Below are 14,766 nucleotides of genomic sequence, written 5' to 3'. Positions count from 1 at the left end.
ATATTAAGTTTATTTCTCTTTTTTTGTTTGTTTTGGGGTGTGGGCTTTTATTTGAAAAGGAGAAGTTCAGTTTTTGGTGGCTAGGAAGAAGAAAGAAAAAGAAAAAAAAAAGAGAAAAAAGAAAGAAATGAAAGATGGGTCGGCAAAGTGATGAGAAAGAAGGAAATAGAGGGAGGTGGAGAAAGAAAGAGTAACAAGGGAAAGAAAGAAAGAGGAAAGTCAGAAAGAAAGAGAGGAGCAGATGGGAAAGTCGATGACAGAGAGAAGAGGAGAAAGAAAGAAAAGAAGAAAGAATAGGAAGAGGGAAGAAGAATACTTTTTTTCCGGAGGGGATTAAAAACGAGAGAGAAGGAGAGAGGAGAGTTTGTTTGAAGTTAAAAGGCAAGAACTTGGTCTTGCGTTCAGTTTCTTTTTGGTGACTGGCTTCTATTGTCTGGATTGTGTTTCTTTTCTTGATATTTGTTTACTTGGTGAGTTGATGTGGCTGTTAAGTTCCTTAACTTTTGTGTGTTTTCAACCATTTATTGATACATACTGCTAACTATTGATCTGTTTCTTTCAGGCTCCCCGGTCTAACAACACAGCCAAAGCTAAAGTAATAGCACTAAGGATGAAGGCACTGCAAATGAAAAGAGGTAAAAAAAAAAAACAGTGTCGAAACCAGCTGTTGAAGAGACTGATGCACCACCTAAATCTGCCTTCACCAAACATGATTAATAGTATGAGATATCAGTGTTTTTTGGGTTTCATTTGTTGATCATGCCAACTGTGGTGGGTTATTGAACTGATGTTTATTAAGTTTAGCTCCATTATGGATGTATGTATAGCTGCAGTAACAGATTAATCAAATATTTGTATTTTTATAAATGGATTCCATATTTGATGAATGCATTGGGTAGTTTCCAGATTTACATAATTGTGGTGCAACTAGAATACAAATATGTCATCTGGAATTAGAAGGCAACAACAAAATGAAATCCAAATATGTTGTTGGACATATCTAAGAACAACAGAAACAAGAAAAAATATGTTGTTACGTATGCACTCAAACAACAGAAAATTGTTATCTGAAATAGAAAAACCACGACAAAATGAAATTCAAATATGTTGTTGGACATATCTAAGAACAACAGAAACAAGAAACCATATGTTGTTACTTGTGCACTCAAACAACAGAAAATTGTCATCTGAAATAAAAAGCAACGACAAAATGAAATCCAAATATGTTGTTGGACATATCTAAGAACAACAGATACAAGAAAAAATATGTTGTTACTTGTGCACTAAAACAACAGATAAATGTTATTGTAGGCTACTAAAGACCATAGATAAATGTATTATGAACTGAATGCTAATGACAGTTAACTGTTATTGGAATTTGAATAAAACAACACTAAACTGTTATTATAAGTCCATTCAGACAACAGATAGGATTTCATATCTTCTACTTCAGTGCATTCAAACCACATTTTTCTGTCTTTGGAATAAGCATTAGATCATACAAATTATAAGGAACTGTTATTTGTTTCTAGATCGCACGACATTTATCTGTCGTTTGAATTCACTAGCCTCATGTCTCGATTTCATCAGACAACAGAAGACCTAAAAAATTTCTGTCGTCTGATAAATAAGACGACAGAGGAAATCTGTCGTCTGATGCCCCAAGAGACGGCACCGTACTAGACAACATAAATTTTTTTAATCAGACGACAGATCTCCTCTGTCGTCTGATTGCTTTTTTGGCATAGTGCCAGTCAACAACTACCACACACTTAGCCTCAACCCCTGCTACACACTATATTAAACACGGAGAAAAATCAAGCTACTTTTTACTGTCAAGTTAAAGCCATTATAAATTACTCCAAATCGAATAACCATACTCATTAGTAAAAATGAGCTCCAATTACTAGTAGGATAAACTAAAGAGAGCAAACTTAAAACATACTTGAGTGGGACTAAAACAATTAACATATACTATCGAAAATCCAAGTCAATAAATAAGAACGCCAGTAATCAACAATATAGCATCTTTACAAGGTTCGCAACAGTAATATATCTGAAACTGAGATGAACCTTTCTCCTAATAATACTGGACAAACGGAAAAAAAATTATTAAGCCATGCATTCCACCTGACAATATGAATCCCTTTACTTATAGGGATAACATGTTCAGCAGCAAAGAAGGAAAAGGAACCTCGTGTAAAGGTCACAGAATTCCATATTTATCAAATATAATGACATATGCTAGCAATGTAAGCATACCGCTGAGTCTAAATGGAAATTCTAACATTCGACAATCCACATTAGACAACATCCATTGTAGAATTGTCGCTATACTTGTCCCTTTGGCAACAAATTAACGCATCCATTCTTTATATCTGCCAATCATAATAATCTAATTGCAAAGGCTCCTCAAAATGGAACCATAAATATGGCAGGATGCTGCAGGGATATTACTAAAAATCTTCCTCATCTATCGTGATTGAGTTATCAGACGGAAACAAACATAGTTACCAATCACTCAGTTCCAAATCTACACCCACCCACAAGGAAAATTTTGACCAGATCATGAAAAACAACCAAACAAACAGTAATATTAGTGACTGTCCTCATTCTTGACAGACAAATACATCATAAAGTTTTGATAATATGCATTAATTGGTAACTAACCAAACAGGCGCAAAATTACTATCACCTAATCCAAGTGGAAGCTTTTTAAACAATTACATTTAGTTCTATAAGGAATGACAGAAACCGCTATACTTAACTTCTAACTATTTAAAGCTTCAACACACCCAGAATAAACAAAATCTTTGATACCACTGAAGTGGTAAACCATTCCATTACCAACCATTGTTATGGAAATTCTTTCCATCCTACAGGTTATTCCTGGGAATCTACTTCCTGCTCTGATACCATTTTGTCACACCCTGACCTCAGGAAAGTGACTAATGAATATTCAAGTGAATTATATAACCACTTCACTGGAGTCAGTCATCTTCTCCGACTCAAACCAGAATCACACCAATTGGCCATAGTACAATCTTCTAGCCATTTGGTTCTTTTACAGTTTATCAAACTTTAGTTTTCACTTTTCCCCAGTTAGGCCCAATACCTCTTGAATTAAGCCCATCGAGAACACCCCGAACAAGCGGGGACAACCTCAGATTAAGGCCACCGAGGACACCCCGTACTAAGCGGAATCCCGATTGGGTTTTGGGTCTTTCACCCTACGGAAACTCTGTCCCTCCTTAATTATCCGCTCGAATCCACGAGCCCCAATCAGGTTTAGGGTCTTTCACCCAAGGGAACTCTATCCTCCTTAATTATATCCCGGGCCTAACTGGGGGATTTAAGTTCATTAGCATTCACAAAAGTTGTTTCAATTTCAGTTCAATTCTCAGAATCTGTCAGCCCAGCAACAATCATTTTGACACCCAATATGTCAACCCAAATCATATATACATATTTATATAATCAATCTGCATAAAAACCGTACCCATACATGAAATTGTACTACAGACCTTGATAGCCATTAAAATGAAATTAGGTAACCAGAAACAATTACCCAATTCTAGTTCTGCAATCCGAGAAGAAACAAACCATGCGTCTCCAATTTTCGAGATCATGCCTGAACAAGCATGCATGGTGTTTGATGGTATTTTCGCGTAGAGGTGATGGTGGTTCGGAAGTGATGTACGGTGGAGCAAGATGAGACATGAGGTTTTTCTCTCTTTTCCTTCCCTTAAGAGCAAGTTCACCCGTTGGGTCACCGAGTCACCTACTATTCACTGCTTTTTAGTATATATTTTCATTCTCTGGGTCACGAAATACACTATGCTTGTGACCCAGGGCACGAAATACACTGTGCAGGTCACCATGGTGGCCCAGAACACTGTACCGGGTGACCCAATGCACGAAATACACTGTGCTCGTGACCCAGGGCACGAAATTAACACTAAAAAGTAGTGAATAGTGGGTGACCTGGTGACCCAACGGGTGAACTTGCCCTAACGAAGCTCCCCAATTCTTTACAAAATAGAAGATATAAAAAGGGGAATGAGTCGGTTGCGAAAGAGACAAAGAGGTTGAGAAAATTCTAGGTTTCTCTCCGTAATTCCAAACCCTTCTCAAATTTTTTTTTTTCCCAACTAAATTCTAAATTCAAGGACTTTGTTAAAAACTATACTATATCTATTACTATAAAGCCAAGCGTGATCTTTGGTGTCAAATGTTTCACCAATTTTTTGAAGTTCCCAAATTATCCACAACAAATACAAAGTGCACTATGGGACGTCCGAGTGCTTGATACAATTGCGAATGAACTAAATGTAAAAGTTTTGTTTGATTTATCCTTGCTGGTGCAAGTACGTACCATGAAGAACAAAACCAAAGAGTTATGAGATGCAAGAGTCTGAAACAATAACCGAAGTTAACGTCAGTTATTATTATTTTTTTGGCTGTGACTATTAACTTCAGTTTGTAGGAAAAAATAAAATAAAAATCCTTTTAGATATGTATTGATTTAGGTGGCCACTCTTCTATCCGTTAGATTAAATGAAGGATTGTGATTTTATGAAATTCACGTAACTTCACACTATGAAACTTTAGAGGAGCCGGATCCCAACAGATATACATTATGCAGGTGAATTAAACCAAAAGTTGAGACCGGAGACAATTCAACACATTAGATTGGCAAGTGAGTTCCAACTTGTGTTAAGTGTTTGTACTTGGAAAATTCTTCATAAGAGGATACTTACCGATGAGAGGCTTCAAAGGAGAGGTGTGGCGCTACCCTCTAGGTGCAGCTTATGTGGATTAGATGGGGAAACATGGGAGCATCTTTTTTGGAGGTGCACAGTCTCGAGGGAGGTTTGGATGTGGTGTTTTGCCATGTTCAACTTCCCTTCCCGGCAGCTGCATTCTCTACATGATCTCCTCTCTTTGGCCTTCATTTCCTCACTCTCTCCTTCGGTGAAATTACTTTGGCGCATCACTTTGTGTAATCTTTTATGGTGTTTTTGGTCATAAAGGAATCGGTTAAGACATGACGGTGGTTCATTTAGCCTGCTTAGGTTCATGCACTTCTTCTTATTGAAATTGAAAGAATCAGCAGGTATGGCCTTTGTCCCATCTTCTTCATCTTCACCTTACCCTATTTTTAAGCTATTAAAGATTTATTCACTGAGAGCAAGTGCTCCAAGCTTCAAAAACTAACCTAGACGCCTCCACTCTCTCCTTGGATCAAGATTAATACCGACGGCTCCTTTCGGGACGCGGATACTGCGGGCTATGGTGGTATTGCGCACGGTCCTGAGGGTGAGGGTTCCCAGCGCCCTTGATGCTGAGGTCCTCGCTTTTCTTGAAGCAATACAGGTTGCCAGGTTGCGGGATTGGCGACACTTGTGGATTGAGACGGACTCGTCTGTGGTGGTGAGATATTTCACATCCCCGGCTCTTGTTCCTTGATGACTGCGCATTGAGTGGTTAAATGGTATGACAATAGCGAAACATTTACAATTGCGCGTCACTCATATCTTTCGGTAAGGAAATGCTACGGCAGATATGTTGGCTAACTATGGAGCATCCCATGAAGGTACTCACAGTTGAGATTCTTTGCCTCAATTTTTATCAGCTGCTTTTGGTTGAGATCTTGTTTCATGGCCGATCTACAGATTTACTTGTTGATTAATTGTGTTGGTCCTCTTTTCTTACTGATGATTGGATTTGCGTCCTTGCTTAGACTTAATTTAAGGTTTCCCATTCATTGTATCATGGACTGGAACATTCTAGAATTAATGTTCCTGCTGGTTTGTAATATGTTTCATGGCTGGCCTTGGTGAAGTCCTCCAGCTTGTTTGTATTTTTGCATTCCTATCAATAATATTTCGAGAGGGGACGAGGAGTTAGTCCCTCTCTCGCTTTATTAAAAAAAAAAAAAAAAAAAGGGGCTATCGGGCTGAGAGGCAAGACACTTGTCAGTTGGAACTGTTCTATTGACACGTACATGAAACATTTCAGGTCGTGCTAGCTTTGGGTGCTACAATTCCAAAAGGTATCAATTGGAGTGTGAGCTAGACAAATGTCAATTGAAACTATTCGGTAGACAATTACATGGAACCTTTCCCCTCTCAGCCTTCAAGATTCTAATTTACATTTAACTATATGCTAATACCACAAAGATCTGCAGAGACGCCCCCCCCCCCCAAACATGGCCCAGCTTTTGCGGCAACAGCCCTGCCCTCCTGCTCATCACGGTTAGGCACTTGCCCCGACGGCACATCAGCGCCATGTCACACTTCTTTTTACTGAAATTATGTTCACATAAAAAAAAAAAAAAAAAAAAAAAATTAAATTGGCTAATCCTTTAGGGCATAGACCCCCATTATAACAAAGAAATAACAGTCACATTGACAGGCATGCATAGACTGTTTGAAAGAAGAATTGAAACACCAATTCAATCAAAGCAGACAAGTAGATGTTGATATCAACACGGATGAGTAGAGATGAATCCTTTAACCTGGTGTGATTAAATTAAATTGACTAATCCTTTAGAACATATCCCAAGTATAGCAAAGAAATAACAATCATATTAACAGCAATAGACTAAGTTTGAAAGAAGGCATACCTATACCATAAATCCATTGCATTACTTGTCCTGGGACGTCAGGTGAGCTGCTCAATCTCAATAATTTTTATGTTACCCTCATACATTTTCCTATCATGTTTCATGCTGTTCTATGTTTTTAAAGCTTCAGATCTGCCTTCAGCAGTAGTATGTGCACATTCGGCGATGTTTGCAAATTTGGTATTAGTCTTGATTCTGAATATTTACCTTGGGCTAATGCGCTATGTTTGTATGCAATAGATAATCATAGATATTACATTAATGACACTTTAAACCAAGTAGATATGCACACGATACCAATGTATGGAATCAGAATGAAATAGTCATCAATAAGTTCTCAGTACAAAAGCAAATTTGCCTTCATGCACATTAAGCCATTTAATTGCATTGTAAATTTAATGATCAGATACTTAAAATGGTGGTTATAATCTACTTTTCTGAAAAACACAGGGTAAAATAAGGTTGGCTTAATTGGAGGCTATAAATTTCAATCCTAAATAGACTCATGTGAAATATATACATATACAGCTGTCGATAATGATATTGCTTAATCTCAGTGACTTGATACGTATGAAAATCATAAATTATATACCAATGCAATAGATCTTTTGTAGTACCACACTCAAGTGAGTTGTGGGAGAAAACATGTTTTGGAGGGAGATTCAAATATGGCTCTAATGAACATACAATATATATATATATATATATATATATATATATATATATATATATATATAATCTTTAATTTGTTTGGACAGCAATTTCTTTCCGGCACACAAAGAATCAATGGCACATATCGATCCAGTCCTATAATCAATTAGCTTTCTAACTCACAACTGCTTAGATTTTAATTTGTCAAAAATTATTGTACATATATACAAGTGAAAGAGAAGAGAAGGTACACATGGATGCAGGCACAGTTTGACCAAACCCAATTGAGTTTTGCCAACGACCATCTGCACAAACGCCGTATGAAAATGAATACTATCTCCTCACTTCATTCACTTTTTTAATATCAACAGAGATACGATGATGATGACGACCAACAAAAATTCATTACGTACGGTTTATGAACCCCAACCACCATTTGTATATGAGTGCTAGATGGGAAGTGAATGAAGAGATGTTTTGGAACGAAATTCAAATACTGCATTCTGTATGGTTCTAATAGTAATTAGAGAATCAGTAGGTTAAGATTTTTCCCAAACCAATTAGCTTTCAGAATTCATATCATATAGGGACATACCAATCAATCAAGGGTTCAAGGGTTGGATACTTCCTCGATGGATCGGCCAAGTTTGGGTCTTGACTTTCTTGAGGGAAGGTCTGACCATGGCGCTTCTAACCCTCCACCTACTCAGCCTGCAACTTTGGTCAAAACTTTTGCTTCTGTCCTGTCGGCGTCGGTGGAGACGCAAGTTAACCTTTTTCAGCTCCCCCAACCTACCCGTCGAGGAGATGTTACCTTTGTGAAAATCAATGAAGCTTTGTACCAGGAGCAGGTTGCCTCATGTCGCACTAATCTCTTAGGTCGTCTCCTCCTTCGCAAAGGCTCCAAGCCCATGACGACGGAAATTCTTAAAAACTCCCTTCAACTTTTATGGAATCCTTCCTCCCCCTGGCGTCTTGTACCTCTTGGAAAGGGATATTTTGACATTCACTTTAATTCTGAAATGGACATGAGAAGAATATGGGGTGGTGGTACTTGCACGTTGGAGTCTGGAATCCTTCGCCTTACTCAGTGGAAGCCGGACTTCAAACCTGGTCAGGAATTGCCTCAAACGCACGCTCAGGTGTGGATTCAAATCTCTGGACTCAGTCAAGAATATTGGCATCCCCAACTTATTATGGAGATTGCAATGGGTGTGGGAACGCCGTTGCAATTGGATCACCATACAAAGGAAAGGTCATTTGGTTATTATGCTCGGGTTTTGGTGGACATAGATTTACTGGGACATCTTCCTACTTCTATCATGGTGGAGCGGGAGAATCATTGCTTTTCAGTTGGGATTGTGTACGAGAGGCTTCCGCCAAAGTGTACTCACTGTGGGTTGGTTGGGCATTCCATTGATAAGTGCCGTCAAATTTCAGGGCCAAAAGTTCAACAATCTAGACATCTCCAGATTAATATGCCTGTCAGACGGGAATATCGTGCCAAACTACCGAATCAAAGGTCAATGGAGAACTCGTTGGACTCCCCTGCCCAGCCTCAACCTTCAGAGGTGGTTTCTGATGCAACTATTAATGTTATTTCAGGGGTGGTCTCTCAAAACCTGGTTGTTCATGGCGGTACTAATGAACTGTTTGAGGATCCGGTTGGTATCACGGTCGCATCCGATGGTTTAGAAATTTTGGTGGCGAAGGAGGTTGGTGGTGATCATGATGTTGTTATCTCCGGTCTTTCTAAGATTGTTTATGATAGCTCTGGGATTGCTGATGCTTCTATCCCAGCAGTTCCTAGACATTCTGAGGGTTCTCCAATTGCTTTGGTTGGGAATGAGGTTGACCCTACTGGGTGCATTACTCATTCTAATGATACTCAAGATGCTCCTAGTCCAGTGGTTCAGGTTGTTAATGAAATTTTTGAGGAGGCCGCTCTTCATCATATTCACCAAATTGCTGATATTGTAATGAATGAGACTGAGGTTCTATCTGTAGGTGCAGTTAATCATGAGGTTAACACAGTTCATGATGGTGTGGGGGGTTCTCCTTCAAAATCATGGTCCACAATTTTTTCGGAGGAGCAGGCTGGTTCAGCTATTGAGTCGTTCCCCCCTGGTTATGGACCACTGGATTCACGTTCGGCTGTTGAAATTGATGCTGTTGCAAGATTTGTTAATGGGGAGGATATTGCTGGTTTCCTTCCCGTTCTCACCAATTCTCAAAAGAAACAGTTGCGTAGGGAGCAAAAGCGGATTGCTAGCGCTCGTTCTGAGCCATACCCTTCTCGGGTTAGACAAAAGCCTAAGAAACTACAATGAAGGTTCTCTACTGGAACTTACGGGGTATTGGAAACTTGGATACTCGCTCCGTATTGGCTAATATTTGTCATCAGCATAAGCCTGACTTTGTTTGTATTTCTGAACCCATGGTGGCTTTTGACTCTATTTCTGCAGCATACTGGGCCTCTCTCAATCTCCGTTTAGTTTCTTTAAATAATCGAGGTGATCTAATTCCTAATATATGGCTTTTCTCTTCAATGCACTGTAGTTTTCCGGTGACTGTCGTTTCTTCTACCTGGCAGCATATTACTGTGCAGGTTTCTTTTGAAGCTGCTACTAGCCAGTTTTCCTTTGTTTATGCTTCTACTTCTATTGTGAAACGAAGAGAGCTTTGGAGCGAGCTGTTGGATATTCGCTCTCGAACACAGGTTCCTTGGATGTGTATTGGTGATTTCAATACTGTCCTTGGTGCTCATGAACAATCTGGGGGTAATCTACCAAATAGACTTTCTTGTCAAGAATTTCAAAATTCTACTGCTCTATGCGATTTCACCCATGTTGACTCTGCTGGAGCTTTTTTCACTTGGTCAAATGGAAGGGTTTTTGGTCATATTGAAAAGCGTCTTGACAGATCGATGTGTGATGATCGTTGGTTGGAAGCATGGCCTTTTACCAGTTGTCTTGCTCTCCCACGGATGGTTTCTGATCACAATGGTCTTCTCTTCACGGCTAATAAGTCTATGCTAAACGGTCCAAAGCCATTCCGCTTTCAGACAATGTGGACTCTTCATTCTGGCTTTAAAGAGTTGGTTGCTCATTGCTGGCGTAACTCACAACCTGTGGGCTGTCCTATGTTTGTTACTCTTCAAAAACTGAAGGATCTCAAGCATTGTCTTAAGAATTGGAACAATACAGTGTTCGGCAATGTTCATGTAATGTTGGAGGATGCCCGCAGCCGTCTAACTTTGGTTCAACAAGAAATCTCTAGTAATGGGATTAATTTGCAGCGATTAGAGGAGGAGTCCATGGCCAAGAAAGCCGTTCTTGATGTGGTAAAAATGCAAGAGGCCTTTTGGCGGGATCGAGCTCGTGTCAAGTGGTTAACGGAGGGGGATCGTTGTACTGCTTTCTTTCACAATTTTGCACGGGTAAGGGCAGCTAATTCTCGAGTTAATAGTCTCAAGGTTGGGGATGTGACCCTATTGGAGCCCACTGAGATTGCTAATCATGTGGCAAATTTTTACCAATCCCTCTACAATTATGATCATACTTCAGAGGGTTTGCATTCGGTATGTTCTTCTATTCCTAATTTAGTTTCTTCTGAGGAGAATGAGACACTTTCTTCTCTCCCTTCTGCAGACGAAATTAAGCGGGCAGTCTTCTCCATGAATCCTTCAAGTGCCCCAGGCCCGGATGGTTTTCCTGGGTTCTTTTTTCAATTTTGTTGGGATATTGTGGGAGATGATGTTGTTGCTTTTGTCAAGGAGTTCTTCTCTAAAAATTGGCTTTATCCTAATGCTAACAGCAATTTCATAATTCTAATTCCCAAAGTGGATGGAGCTGACCGGATTACTCAATTTAGGCCTATTGCTTTGGCTAATTTTCTCTTTAAGATTATCCCAAAACTCCTGGCTTCTAGACTAGGCCCTATTGCCTCTAGAATTATTTCTCCTCAGCAAGCTGCCTTTCTTCCGGGTCGTCATATTTCAGATTGTATTGGCTTGGTTTCTGAGGGGTTTAATCTCTTGGACCGGAAGATCTTTGGTGGCAATGTTGGAATCAAAGTGGACATTGCAAAGGCTTTTGATACTTTAAACTGGGATTTTTTGACGTCAGTTCTTTTGAGGTTTGGCTTCTCTAGTGTCTTCGTCGACTGGGTCCGTACTATACTTCACTCTGCTCGGTTATCAGTTCTTGTTAATGGTTCTCCTCATGGTTTCTTCTCCTGTTCTCGAGGAGTGCGACAAGGTGATCCGCTTTCACCATTGCTTTTTTGCTTAGCTGAGGAAGCATTAAGTCGTGGTATCTATGATCTTTTTGCCACTGGCAAAATTAAATATATGTCTACTCCACGTGACTGTGAGCCTCTTACCCATGTGCTCTATGCAGATGATCTTTTCATTTTTTGTCGTGGAGACTCTCGGTCCCTTCGTAACTTGCGAGCTTTTCTCACTCACTATGGGAATGCTTCAGGTCAGTTTGTCAATGAGGATAAAAGTACTTTCTATCTTGGTGCTCCTGCATTTCATCGCAGAGGTTCAGTGGAGCAGATTTTGAATTTCAAATATGCGGTAGCTCCTTTTATTTATCTGGGTGTGCCAATATTTAAAGGTAAACCTCGTCGGCTACACCTTCAAGCTATTGTTGATAGGGCCAAGTCTAAATTGGAAGGTTGGAAAGGGAAATTGCTTTCTATGGCTGGAAGAGTTCAATTAGTCCAATCTGTGTTCCAAAGCATGCTTCTTCACAGCTTTTCAGTTTATCTATGGCCTGCTTCTCTTCTTAAGCATCTCACTGCTTGTGCGCGCAACTTTATATGGTCTGGTGATCTCTATTCAAGAAAGCTAGTAACTGTTCCACGGAGGCGTGTTTGTGCTCCGAAAAAAGAAGGCGGTCTTGGCTTACGCCACCTCTCTGCTCTGAACTCCGCAGCTTTGCTACGTTTCACATGGGAGGTCTTGATCTCTGATTCCTTTTGCGGGGTCTTTATGAAAAGTAGATTCAACCTGGCCACCTGGCGTCTTGGGTTTCCCTACTATAGCTCCACTATATGGCATGGTTTTAATTCGGTTTTGCCTCTAATTCATTATAATAGTCGATGGATCATTGGTGATGGTGCTTCAGTTTCTTTTTGGGCAGATAAATGGTTAAATGTGCGCATTTTGGATGCCTTACAGGCCTCTGCCATGGATGGCAGCTTGTTTTCCACGGTAGCAGACTTTATTGTTAATCATGAGTGGTCACTTCCGCAAAATTTCACCATCTATTTTCCTAATATTGCCGCTGATATTTTAAACATACCCATCCCCATTGAAGCAGAAAGAGATACTTTAATCTGGGAGCCCTCTATCTCTGGTCGTCTTACCTTTTCAAGTGGCTTCAACCACATTCGGGAAAAATTTCCCATCTGTGTTTGGGCGGGTCTTTTTTGGAAAAAGTTCATTCCCCCACGATATTCTGTTCTGGCTTGGCGTCTTCTCTGTGATCGTCTTCCTACAGCAGTTCAATTGCAACGCCGGGGTGTCCCAATGGTGCCTGTTTGCCATCTTTGTCTCTCCTCTTTTGAGTCTTCCGAGCATCTATTCTTTACTTGCTCTTTTGCTCAGAGTGTTTGGCAATGGCTTGCAAGTATTTTTGGTACTGCTCTGCCAACCCAAGGATCAATCCACCTTTTCTGGGATGTGCTAATGGGCAAGTCTTTTTCTCCCCAACTATATAATGTTTGGGTGGCTGCCATCCTTTTTACCTTGATGGCTATCTGGAAGGCTCGAAACAGACTCTTGTTTGATAATAGAGCTCCTTCTCTTCGACAAGTTTCTTGCTCTGTCAAAGCTTGGATTATGCATATAGGTCCTTATATTCCTGGTGATGCTATTGGTACAGTGGATAGACAGTTGCTTTCTACTTTAGGAGTTGCTCCTTTGCCTCGAAAATGTCAGGGGTCTTGTATGGTTATTTGGCACCCTCCTCTCTCTCCGTGGCTAAAATTAAACACAGATGGTTTGGCCAAGGGAAATCCGGGGCCTGCTGCTTGTGGTGGAGTCTATCGAAATGCTAAGGGTCTCTATCTGGGAGGTTTCTGCCAAGGAATTGGGGTCCAAACTTCTTTTCATGCAGAGCTTCTTGCGATAATCATTGGAATTGATCTTGCATTTAAAAAAGGATGGTATCACCTCTGGCTGGAGAGTGATTCAATGAGTGTTCTTCAATGTATTTTTTCTCAGGTCTTTGAGCCTCCGTGGTCGTTGCGGACTCGTTGGCTTAATTGCTTGAGTCAAATGCGTAGTATGGACATTAGATGCTCCCATATTTATCGGGAGGGGAACACGGTTGCAGACTCTATGGCTAATCTGGGTTTGAGCTCTTCCTCATTGAAGTGGTTTGCTTCCCCGCCTCCAGTGATCTGGTTACCTTTGCATTTTGACACCGTCGGTCTTCCTTACCAGCGTGGTTAAGATGAGGCTCTGTTTGCGAACTTCTACTTGCTGTACATGGACTTTGCTTGCTAGGTGTTGCAAGACTCCCTTCATTGAACCTGGAAGGTGTTGCTCTGTTTTACGGAGTGGGTGGGGCTGCTTGCAAATCTCTCATTGATGGGTGCAATGATGATTTCCGCAGTAGCTTGTTTAATAATTTCATCTGATCTTCCACTGTTGTCTCTTTTCCTTTTTCTTTTTGTTTGTTTAATCCTTAAATTGGTGGACTAGACAATAGTGGTGCTAGCTAGCTCGATCACGCGCGCAGAAGACCTTTTCCTTTGCCCGATGGTGGCCATGTGAAATTATGAAGCACAATAAAGCTTATGGTGACTTTGTCGGCTGCTGCTCTCGATGAGGAGCATTGCTTTCCAATTTTATGGTGGTGTTCTGCTTTCCTCGTCCCCACAACATTGCTAGAAAACTCCTGCAGTTTTGTTTTTGTATGGCTTTCATTGCTGTACCTTTTCTCTTCTTTGTTTCATGGGCAGGAACCTTCTAGATAGTTCTGCTTGCTTGTATCACTATGCATGGTTCCATGTTTCATTGCTGGCTTTTGGTCTAGCCCTCCAGCTGGTTTGTAATTTTTGTTTCTTCTTCCAATTAAAAGTTCGTGGGGGACAAAGTTCGTCCCCTCTTTAAAAAAAAAAAAAAAAAAAAAAAAAAAAAAAAAGGGTTTTATACAACGGTTTAGTTTCTAATCTGTAACAGATTCGCTTTGATTCATTTAGCCGTTGGCGTTTAATTTGCGGACACAAAGCTCCACTTGAAGTTTCGGAGATGATTTACCTTAATTATGATCATTCATGTAGCCTAATGTCTAGGTAACAGAAGCATAAAAACACAAGAAAAGTAGCACCCCTGGTTGCTTAGGCCGGTCCATTTGTTGATCAATCTTGTTTATAATGAAGTTGAGATTAGGCCCTTAAGAAATGAAGAAAAATTAAGCCATTGATTTCTCTGATTCTTTCGTATAATTGAGTGGAATAGTGACACTGAA

This window comes from Rosa rugosa, chromosome 6, assembly GCF_958449725.1.
Source record: "Rosa rugosa chromosome 6, drRosRugo1.1, whole genome shotgun sequence".
Classification (NCBI taxonomy): domain Eukaryota; kingdom Viridiplantae; phylum Streptophyta; class Magnoliopsida; order Rosales; family Rosaceae; genus Rosa; species Rosa rugosa.
This window is presented reverse-complemented; position numbering follows the sequence as displayed.